The sequence below is a fragment of the Mesocricetus auratus genome, unplaced genomic scaffold (assembly GCF_017639785.1).
Source record: "Mesocricetus auratus isolate SY011 unplaced genomic scaffold, BCM_Maur_2.0 Super-Scaffold_100013, whole genome shotgun sequence".
Taxonomy (NCBI): domain Eukaryota; kingdom Metazoa; phylum Chordata; class Mammalia; order Rodentia; family Cricetidae; genus Mesocricetus; species Mesocricetus auratus.
This window is the reverse complement of record NW_024429196.1, coordinates 68,627,176-68,636,955: the sequence shown is the minus strand read 5'-3', so window position 1 is coordinate 68,636,955 and position 9,780 is coordinate 68,627,176.

The following is a 9,780-nucleotide window of genomic DNA, read 5'->3' as shown; positions in this document are numbered from 1 at the left end:
GTTTCAGTGTCACGGTGTCATGGAAACACTTCATCTTCTGCTTGTGGAAAGTAACTCAGAAAAACTATCTGCAAGTAGGTGACAAGACAAACCAAACTAGTGAATCACCTGATGGATAATTTCTGGAGGGAAAATTATAAGAACCTCAAGTAGAATGTTATATATATCCAAGAGAGTGTCCTACACCTACAATATAGAAAATGTGTTTTAGACTGATGTCCTTTGAAAATTATTATATTTGCATCTATTTATTTTGTGAGCAGGTGTGGGGGGGGAGAAGACAGCTTGGGGTAGTTAATTGCTTCCTTCAGCTACGTGGTTTTTGGGGGTGGCGTTGAACCTCAGGTCATCAGGTGTGATCACAAATGCTTTTACACTTTATTTTGCTGGCTCCTGGTTTATGGGGTTTTGAGAGAAAAAAATTAAACTCTCAAAGGAGTTAAAGAAGTAAACATGTTTACGCATATGTCCTGATATATTCTTTTATCTTTTTCTTTCTCTTTTTTAAAGACAGTTGTTTTATTTATTTGAAATTTCATTTTATGAATGCAGTTGTAAGTCACTGCATGGAGTCACTGGGGACAGAGTTAGCAGCTGCAATGAAAACCATTAAGCCATGAAGAGTCATTAGGCCCAGTCAGGAAATGGTGAAGGAGTGTTCACTCTGCCGTGGTGAAGGCTGCGCCTGAGGCTGCCCTTTTTGCTGGCTTTACCTGGTAAAGGCAACGGGAGGAAAATAACTGGTGGCAAAACAATGTCATGAAAATCATTTTTCTTTTACTTTCCGAGAAATGGCTCAGGAGCCATTTTGGTTGACCAGTAGGATGCGTTCAATAGTTAATGTTCTCTATATTTTAAGTCCATGGCCTATAGCAACATTTGCCCTAAAGCATGCATTCTGACTTCCAGTCAGAGCAGGCCATGGCCTATGAACACATTTGCCCCCCTTTTCTCCAACGTACTTCTGTGTCTTTATGAAGTGTCCTGCTTTAGGAGCTGAACCTGTACCAGTCCTTACCAGGCTTCCTTAGCAATTCATTTGAAGGTGAGTTGTACAACAGAAACAGTAATGGGAGATTCCAGAGCAAGGAAAAGCCCAGTTATTTGTGTTCCTTCCTCTCTCTCTTTGTTCCTGTTCCTATTGCAATGTGTCCAAAGACTCGTGTGCTAAATGTGTTGTCTCTGTGAGGTGGTGTTTAGAGAGAGAACCTTTGGGAAAGTGTTAAATTGTGAAGGCTCTACTCTTACCAGTGAGTTGAACCATTGAGAAATTTGCAATTTGGTTACACTATTGTGAGGTGGGGTTTTGTTCTTTGCTATTTGCTCCCTGTAAAATAAGCAGCTATTCTCTGCCACGCCCTTCCAGCATGATACTGTGCTTTGCCATACACATATTGCACAATGGAAGCAGCCAATAAGGAATGAAATCTCTGAAACCATAAGCCAAAATTACTCTTTCTTGTAACTTGATTTAGCTCAGGCATTTTGTCATAGCAGTGCAGAGCAGACTAACATACCTACTAAAATCTCAACTGTGTCTCCTCAGTGGCTCTAGGTCCCACCAGAATGATCCCCTCCGATTCTCAGCTGTCATCAGACAGACAGACAGACACATTCCAGCTGCTATCAACAGAGCAATTTGGATGCAGACTCTGACATAGTTGGATAATTGATTTGATTTCTTTGGAGTTGTGTTTCTTAGCTGCACATCCCAGTGTGCACACATTGGTAGCTGCAACTGCCCTCCAAGCCCTACAATCTTATCTTCTCTCATTCTCCATGAAGCTCTAAGGGAGGAAGCCAGTTTGTGTTGTTGCTACTGACATCATCTGGCTGTTCTTTCTACTATTCTAGTAGCTTTTAAAACATTTCCCAACATCTCATCTCTCCTGTTATATGGCCATAGGTTTTTTATAGCTGGAACCTAATTAACCCTGTAGCCCACTTTTGTTAGAGTAGTAATAAAAGTTCATTATGTAAAAATTTCTTCTTGTCAAGAAAATAGACTCTCTGACTTGAGTGGAGACCTAACATTCCAGTTGGATCAAAAAACTACTCCTGGAAAGGCAGGGTCACTTTAAGCCATGCTGAAGAGATGGGAGGAATAATTATTCCCTCAATGAGATGCTATACTTTCCCTTCTCAGAATCCCCATTCTCCTATAAGTTGAGCAGCCAGGAGGTTCAGATGGATTTCCCAATTTTCTGAATCCTGATTCAGGAAGATAAAAATTGTCCTCTTTCTTTACTGTTTCTCTTTCTTTTGAATGCTGGTCAGAACTTCTGATAGTTTGTACTCCTTTACTCTTTCTCTAAGGCTTCCATTCCCACCTTGAGACTGTCTACTGCCCTGGGTGGGCCCCCATGCAGTTATTTCTAATGGCAGGACTTTCCCTTCCCACCTCTGTTCTCTGGGCAGCTTCTGAGATCCGCACTTTTCCTTCCAGTGGGTTTTCTTTTAAACTGTCATATAGCTATGCTCAAGCTTCTGTTTGGGTTCATTCTTAAATCCCTGTACTAATAAGACTGAGAACCCTAAGTCAGGTCCCAGTTTCCATGGTACCACTTATAAAAAAAGTAGAAATCCTTTCTACTTATCTGCCATACCGCAGCATAGAGCTCCAAAGCTGGGCAACATCTTCTGAAGATGAAATCATTTCAGATTCTGCCTTTGCTTTCTTTTGCCTCTTTCGTAGGAAACTCAAAGTTACCAGCAATCATGGGTGTTCTACACCAATCCTTGTCTACAGCCTGGACACAGAGGCAATCATTATGAAATTGCTGATCTCTCATGCCTTTCAAATGTCTTGCTAACTATAGTCAATGTGCCTTTTCAGTATCACCAATTCCAGAATTCTCTGAACCTGATTTAATTGTGGCAAGATCAAATCAAAGAAACTTTGTTCAAATTGACAAATAACCTTTCATATTTCTGCTTTAAACCGTAGATGCATATTTTATAAAGTACATGTTACTTGAGTTTTTGAAATATTTACTTTTGTTTTATGTGGGTATTTTGCCTGTATGTGTGTTTATGAACCATGTATATACCTAGTGCCTGCAAAGACTAGAAGAGGGCATAAAATCCCTGGAACTGGAGTTAGGCAGTTGTGAGCTACCATTTGGATGGTGGGAACTGAACCCTGTCCTCTTGAAGCACAGCAAGTGATCTCAACTACCTGAGCCATTTCTCTAACTCCTACTTGTACTTTTTAATGAAAGATCAACTAAGACCAAGGGGAGTTAGTGGAGAGCTAGTGTTAACTGAGTTGGAAGCCTTGTTTAAAAATCCCAGAGAAGGCCTGGGAAGATGGCTCAGTGGATAAAAGTGCTTGCTGAGTTCAAACTCCCAGAGCCCATGTAAAGCCTGGCAAAGTAACCCGCATCTGCAGTTGCAGTGTTTGTTTCTACGTGAGATGGGAGAGAGACTTAGAAGTTCATGGGTCAGATGCCCTGAATACTGAGATGCACCAGCGACTCTGTCTCAAACAAGGTAAAAGGCCAGGACAAGGATGATCTCTTACTTCACATCAGTACTGTGATATGCATACCTGCATTCACACACACACACACACACACACACACACACACACACACACACACACACACACACACGCACAGGCACACAAGTACACAGACACTCACTCATAGAAGAATTTCAAATGACACAGAACTTTCAGCAGCCATGGCTGGCAGGGCTGGAATCATGTTGGATGTAATAGTGAGTTTTGTCTCTGCTCATTACTACGTAAGTCAGGGGTGGGGTTAGTAGAATAGTCAGGAGAAGTCAAGTGTGATTTTATTTGCACGTAATGACTTTGGTATTTTCTGCAATGGACAGTGAAGGGTACTATAAAAGTGAAAGAATAATGTTGATTATTTCATGTTTAAAACACATATAGAATAGCATTTAAAGAAATGGAATCCAGGTGCGGGGCTGATAGCTCATGTGGTAAAAATGCCGTACTTGAAAGCTTGAGGATCTTATTTTGATTCTTAGAATCCACGTTAAAAAAAAAAAGCTGGGTGTAGTGGTGTGCACTTTGAATCTGGGAAGATGGAGACAGAAAGACCGTTGAGACTTCCTGGGCAGCCAGCCTGCCCGAGAAGCAATGTCTCAAGAGAAGAAAAAGAGAGAGAGTAAATAGTACCTGAGAAACAAAACCTGAAGTGGTCCTCTGTCTTCTGACCTCTGTATGCACCTGAACCCCAAATAAATGAGAACCCCCCAGGTAAATAATTCCACACCAAAGGAAATGAGAGAGAAAGAGAAGGAAGATTTTGCTCTCCACTGCCCCATCCCACCAAGAAATAACAGAAAAGAAATCTGTGTTTTTGGTTTTCAAGGTATAGCACAGAGAATTTTTAAAATATGCTTTCAAATCCCCCAGAGACTTTATAATTTATCTGGAAAGACACATTCCTCCTAATGAAAGGTTACTGACCTTCATGAATGCGACAGTTCAATTACAGCCCATTCATATGCAGAGCAGTGCTGATAAAGGACTGGGGATGTGACTAGCATAGCAAAGAAAGGGAAAATGTCTGGGAAATTATCATTCGCTTCTTAAAAGTTTAATTGTGAAACAAGAATAATAAATATGATCGCTCAGGTAGTGGGGATCTCTTCTGTGACCCTGTGGTCTATTAGATCTGCTTCAGTGGCTATGTTGGCTGTTTGCTTTTCTTCTTTCTTCCTAATATCCCTGCCTTTTTAATCCTCTAAACTGCTTAAGGCTAACAAATCAGAAAGCCCTTGGGGTCCTGAAATGCAAGGTTTCAAAACAAAAAAATTTCCCCCCTTTCCTTTTGACTGGCAAGGCAAGCTGGGGCACGTCTTGATGTTATTTCAAGTGTCTGACTGCGATTTAGATGCTGAAGTCGATGAGAGTCAGGAGGGGCAGTGGCCATACCCTCAGCCACCCACCCACAGTCACTCATGCCCAAGCTCCAAGCTCCAGGGGAGTAGACAACCGCTTCTGGACTGAGAATAGCTAAACCCTGTCCTGGCTAGACTCTCTGGAGCCAGCCAGCAGCCAGACTTGAGTGACACCTGCAGGTTCTGTTTGTGGAGCCTCTCCAGGTGTGGGGAAGACATCCAACTGCCACTTTGTAAATCAGCAGAGTGCCACTTAGACACAGCGTTCTGGACTCTGCTCGCAGAACCATGTTCTCCATCAGCAATTGCTGTAGTGATCCCCTCCATAACAATACATTTTTCATTAAAAATAAGCTGCATCAAACCATAAATCCTGGGAGGCAGCCAACATAAATATTTGAAGCAAAAGCATTATTTTCATTTTTTAATATTTTACCTCAGAATTTAATATCAGCCCGCTATGTGTGTGGTATGGAGGAGTCACTGATGGGTGAAAAGGAGTGGAAACTCTGAGAAAATGCACATGTTCCCAACACCTATCCTACTGCCTGGCACATAGCGGCCTTTCAACATTTGTTGATAGATAGCTTGAACTACTGCATTGCTCTGTTATTTCTTGGATAAGCAGTGCAATTCTTGAATTTCTCTTTTGAGACATCCATCCTCTAATTTGCTTCTGGGTTTCCTATCCCTGTACTAGTCCTGAGACATGGATTTACCTTCAACTCACCATGAATCCTAGTGTATCGTCTTCGATTGCAGCTTACTTCAGGGTTAACAATGCATGATTTCAGTTATAGATTAATGGTCTCCAGAAAACATATATGTCAAAAACACGGCACCTCTTCCAGTGTTCAGAGGTAATGCTTTGGGAGCTGATTGAATCATGAGGACTCTAACTCAATCAGTACACTGATGGATTAAGGCTGGTGTGGAGTCATACTTGGCTGGCATTATTCAGAAGTAGAATCTCAAAAGCAGAGTCTGATTGGATAATAAGTCACTGGAGTGTGTGCCCTTGAAGGAAGGATATATTTGTCTTGGGTTGCCCTCCCCAACTCCCTTTCCTACCTCCCCACCTCCTGACCCCATCTTCCAACTACCATGAACTGAACACTCCTGCCAAGATATTCTGACTCACCACAGTTTAGGAACAGTGGAAAGAGACTACAGGAACCAGAGGAAAACACAGAATGAAGCCCCTGAAACCATGTGCTGTTGTAGAATATTTGTTTATACTGTGAAGATGTATCTTTGCCAAGGTAGCTTCTGATTGGTTTAATAAAGAGCTGAATGACCAATAGATGGACAGGAAGAGGTTAGGTGGAACTTCTGGGAAGCAAAAGAGAAACTGGGGAAAGGAAGTTAGGTATGCAGATTTTGCCAACAGACTCAGACAGAGAAAGTTGGATGTGCCATACTAAGAAAAGAGAGCCACATGAAAGAATGCAGACTAATAGAAGCAGGTGAAGTTATAAGACATAATCCCAAGCTAAGGCCACACTTTCATAATTAATAATAAGTCTCTGTGTCATTATTTGTGGGTTGGTAGTCCGAAGATAGTCTGACAAGAAAGTTTGCTACATTTGGCACCCAACATGGGACATGTAAATCAACATAGGGCCTGAGAAAGCTGAAGAAAACAAAGTTCAGAGTAGATTTAGTACTTGGGGCATTCAGAGGTATGGCTCTCTTAAGAGACCTAGCTACCAAGCACATAAGCAGGGTTTATGAGCTGCAGGCAACATGCTACTTGGTGGTGGGAGACTAATTACAAGTGCCTACCAGACCTAGGGCAGATAGATTGGCTCCTGGTCAGGGACCAAGAGGCATGAGCTCAGCTCTCACTGACCTAAAGGGGAGCATCAGCTACCAAGTCTCTTAGCAGCTAAAGATTTGGCTCATAGGGTCAAGAACAAAACAAAACGAAACAAAAAACACTATAGACACAGAAAATTAGGTTCAGACTGAGATAAAACTCTAAACAGATATAGTATGCTTAAAACTGTGCTTAGATGGTGGGAAAAATGGGTGGAGATAGAAAAATGGATAAATAGTTTAAAAATAATGAAGTCTTTAAAGAGAGTGAAGTAATATAAAAGGAAAAATATGGGAAATATACAAGGTGCCTAGATCTTGTATGATGCTTTGTTGACTTCAAATTTTTGAAATGGTAATGAATAAAAAACAAGAGCTGCTGAGAGACATTAGGTTATGGAAACTGCTAAATTAAATGAACCTATGTATTTTAAGAATGTCTTAACTTCAGAATGGTAGTCAGAAAATATGTTTCAATGGTGGAGAGTTTATGCTTTTGTTTTCACAGGTAACAAAAAATTATGGATTTCTTCAAAATTAATAAAGAGCAGATTTGATCCAGGGAGACCTCCTGAAAATCCTGGCTGCAGATATAAAGAGAGAAGCAAAATAAAAACTACAAGACAGGTATACCAGGCTTTTGTCTTTTGGACCACAACCAGCTCCTAAACTAAGACAGAGACTTATTCTTAGTTATGAATGCTAAGCCTAGTTTAGGCTCATTTCTACCTAGTTCCTTTAACTTAATTTAACCTTTATCTCTTTATCTATGTTTTATCTCTGGGATTTGTAACCTTTCTTTCCTTCTGCATGTCCTACCCATCTATCTGGCTGAAAGGTACCTGGCTGGCTGACTCTGGGTGTCTCCTCTTTCTTTAGTATTCTCTCTTACTTCTCTCTAAGCCTAGATTTCTCCTCCAAATTATTCTCTCTGCCTACCAGCCATAGTTATCTTTTCTCTGCCTAGCTATTGGCCATTCAGGTTTGTATTAGACCAATCAGGTGCCTTAGGCAGACAAAGTGAAACAGTAACACATTTTTTTCATAATCAAACAAATGCAGTATGGACACATGTAGCAAAACTTTACATCATTAACAAAGGTAACAGAAAGAAATGTAGCACATTTTTACACAGTTAAAATAATATTCCACAACAGGTGACATATATTCTGATCCCTCAATATGGGAACAGCTTTGAGACTGAATGAGACATGATAAATATTGTTAGTTACAGAGTTCTCATGGCTTATTATTAAATGTCATCCTTTCATATGGCATGGATAGAGTTTTGGTTATACAGTTCAAATGGACTTATAAAGTTGAGAGATGCCTTTTACTTACTCAAACATAAAGCAAAAAAGATTATCTGTAACTGACCTGTAAATATAACACATACCATACTTGTATACTTATGATATATATATATATATCTTCTAAAAGTAATTGTGTTTTCAGAAACAAAAGAGGACCAGACACCAATAAAGATAAGTATCTCAGGTGATCCAACCTCTCAGAATGCCTCTGTTGTAGTTTCCTTAAAATTCTGCATCCAGAACAACTTCAAAGCTGCTAGCTTAGATGTTTGTGTCTCACATACTACTCCAGCCAAGACTTCAAATAAGCTTTACACTTATCTATCACAAAGAGACAAAAAAAATACAGCTAGCAATTCCAATACTTGACCATTGTCCCAACTGTCTCAGGGTACCATAGAGATGCTATCACCTCCAGACAACAGGAAACATTCTAGAGAACATGAAGCCCACATTTCCAAGAGGTGGGGTGGATGTCTTCGGTTATTCAATGGATTATTGATGTTTATCATCATTTAGGAGGGTTGGTTACAAGTTGCTGTTGGTCATGGTCAGGGAGAAAGCTGAGTAAAGGAGATTAGATTCAGGTATCTCATTCTGAGAAGAAAAGGGGGATATATAAATCATAGGATAAAAGGTAGATTATTGATTCTACTCTTAACTAAAAAAGCAGCTATTAGTCTTAAATATTATACATTGGTATGGATTTTTGTATATTGATACAAATTTAATGTTACTTTTGTTATACCGTATATGTTCTACTCTTGTTTATGGTATTTTAACTATGTAGCTCATTTTAAAATGCAATGCATAATTAAGGAATACAGGTTAATAGTTATTCATCTATAATAATCAAACTTGTGATCATATTAGGTATGTTCGCAGGATTAAACAGAGATATATTTTAGGTAGATAGATGGCCTTCAAACACTTTATAGATCTACAGAATGTGGATGGCATTTAAGATGTTTTAATAACCTAAGACTTTTCATGACAGTGAGACATACCTGCTCCTGGCAGCACCAATTTACTTAAAAAACAAAAAGGATGATGAACATCAAAGAAAGTCCATATGGAGTTTACTTTTAATTGTGACAAAGATAGCCATTTGGCCCAGAAACTACTGCTGACAGTATGCTCTGTAAATTGACAAGCAAGACACAAAAGAAAGCTACTACCAAACTTTGCCAAAACAAAGTAGGAGAGTCCTTCAAAATTCCTGATTCACAGAGAAGTGTGTCAGATACTGTAGACCTGTCAGTCAGAGATGGATACCCCAACATTGCAGAGGAACCTTGTGTGACGATCCAGACAGTCAGTTGTTTCAGTCATTTCTATACTTTTGGAAGTTGTTGGACTTTCTGTTTACTCAGGTAATATTGTATCCTTCTTAGGTCTTCAATGGGGTTGAAGACTAAATAGTCATAGTTACAGTTTTCCTTGTTACCAAATTCAGAAAAGAAACTCATAAAGGAGACATAAAGCACATAAGGTGGAAAGGCATAAAAGCTTAAGTTGTTTATCTAGAAAAGTGTTTTTAGGTCTAAAAAGATGTTTCACATTAGTAATACAAGTTATGGTAGAAACTGGCTTAGGTATAAAATTTTGAACTCACCAAGAGAGGATAAATAATAGAATGATTTCTCCAAATTTTCCAACTACAAATGGACTGTATATTGTAAATGTAATTCTTATCTGATAATTGTTCTTGCTATATATAGTTTTACTATGTTAGACTAAAACCCTTTCCCTTTTATCTAGACAATACTTG